A 2,401-nucleotide genomic window follows, 5' to 3' on the forward strand; every position below is an offset into this window, starting at 1 on the left:
TGGGCTCACTGCTTGGTGGAGGGCTTTCACCACCACACTGCTGCCAAACACATGTGTGTCCCTGGCCACCCAGGCCTGTAGCATGTTACTCCTCCTGCTCCCTGGACTGTCCCTGTCCTGCTGACTGGCAGCCCTGCACAGGGGCTACTTCTTTATTTGCTACCTGAAAAGACATACCAGTAATAAAATTGTTCATCCCACACACTTGAGTTTCCAGGAGAGTCTCTGCACCATGCTGAGCCCTGCCACGGTGAAGGTAGGCTCCGACCTCAACAGCAGTCCTGCTGGCAGCTTGGGGATAGCTGGGTGTTTCTGGGTAAACCGGCATAATCCCACTCAGAGTCCTGGGAGCTAGGGAGCACAGTGTTGGGCAGGATCAGCCGTATCTCAGCTCCCGGGGATTGGCAGAAGATGGTGCTGTTACTCCTCTCTCCACTGCCGTCTCTGGGGGCGAGAAGCCTGGGCTGGTGCCAGGTCCCTGCTTCTGTGGGAGATCCCAGAATCTGGGGAGCTGCATCCTTTTGAGGAACAGTGCCAATGCTGGATTGCTGGATCTGTGGCCCTGAGGGTGGATGGACCCAGACATAGCAGGTCGTTCAGAGATTTACACAGACACACTGATAGAGGTGTGTGCACCTGCTGGCAAACACGTTTCATGCACATGTATGTATAGGTGCGGGCAGGATGGTTTGTGTGTGTGTTGACAGGTCATACAGTTTGCAGGTTGGTGTGGGCAGAACAGGTGGGGGTGGCACACGCGCACTTGTATATGCAGGTAGAACAGTCAGATGCCTGTCCATATGATGAGAACAATTGCACATGCGAGGTGAGCAATGTGCCCATGCAGGTGAGACAAGTGTATCCTGCACGTGCATGTGCACAGTCCACAGTGTACATGCCAGCAGGACGTCAGGTGTGCCTGGGTGCACACTTGTGTTCATGGACAGACTGTGTGTATGCACACATGCCTGTGGGCAGGCTGTGTGTGCACACGTGTGTGTTCCCATGGGCTGCGAGGCCTCCCTGTCCCCATGTCATGCTTATTCCCTGGGGTTTTGCAGGCCCCTATTGGGAAACATGAGCAATCCCATACGAGCCAGCCCACATGGGAAGGCGCTAACTCAGCAGCTCGTATCAATACTGCTCCACTTACAGCGAAGGCCGCGTAATGAAAATCCAATGGGCACGCTGGTGGGAGTAAATAAGTATGCCATTAAAATAAGAAAATCAAAGCTCTGGACAGGTCTTTTCTCTTGCCCATTGATTTCTTTTATTACGGAAATATTGCTGCTAAATAACATTAGTGTGAACAATCTCAGCAGTGTTTTCTGTAGTGCCCATGTCAATAACTCCATCACGGGTGGGGGATCCCCCCCAGCCTGGCCACAGGGCTGACATCCCTGTCCATGCAAAGGCCTGCTCTGGATGTGCCTTCCTCAGCATCCCCAGCTAAGGTGGAATGTACCAAGCAGAGAAACCATACAGCACAGGGTGGCTCAGGCAAGTGCCACCAGGATGGAATTGGGCTGGGACCCAGGAACCCTGGCTGCTTTGCTGTGGCAGGGGATGGTTCTCCCCATGCCAGCACTGAGCTTGGACAGTGCCAGGCATTTAAGGGTCCCCAAAAGCATCTCTTCCCTTTGAGGCAGGTGTTCGCAGTCTTTTAATCTGGTGTATCTGGTGAACAGCAGATGAGAGATGAGTCCTGGACGCAGCATGTCCCGCAGGCTGTTGGTGCCTCTGCCCCTTCCACCCCGTGCCTCCTCATCTGTGCCCGGGTCCATGCTAGCCTGACCCAGCTCCCTGCAGCTTGTCATCATTTGGTTGTCATGGAGAAACTGAGGCACAAAGTGGATGATCATCTGCAGTCAGCTAGCTGCAGCAGTGTCCCTGTGCCAGGGGACTTCCACTCAAACAGCCCATCTCCCCCTTGGCTGCCCAGGCACCCAGCATCCTTTGAAATGCCCACAGGTGGCAGAGGCAACCCTGAGGGGCCAGAGGATGTGACCAGGACACACAGGAGATATGCACCTTTTGGACCTCTGCAGCCAGATGGGACCCCATGGCACCTCAAAGGACACCCAAACCCTTGTGGGGTGGCTGGAGATGGGCAAAGAGAGTCATCCACAGGCACCTGCACCCTGTGTCTGCCTCTGTCCCAGCCCCAGCTGAAGCAACTGCGAGTGGCATCTCCCGAAAGCTGTCACCAGGACAAATACACATCGCTGCCCTCCTTACACCTTCCCCCTGCAACTCACTTTGTCTTGCTGTCCCTCCACATGCAGTGGGTATTGATCAGCGCACAGGATCTATCTCTCGATTCCTCCTGCGGTATCTCTCTGCTCCGAGTATCTCTCACTTTGCTCTGCTGTCTGCTGTGCCCATCTATACCTCTACTATC

Source organism: Acanthisitta chloris, unplaced genomic scaffold (genome assembly GCF_000695815.1).
Source record: "Acanthisitta chloris isolate BGI_N310 unplaced genomic scaffold, ASM69581v1 scaffold33864, whole genome shotgun sequence".
In the NCBI taxonomy this organism is placed as follows: domain Eukaryota; kingdom Metazoa; phylum Chordata; class Aves; order Passeriformes; family Acanthisittidae; genus Acanthisitta; species Acanthisitta chloris.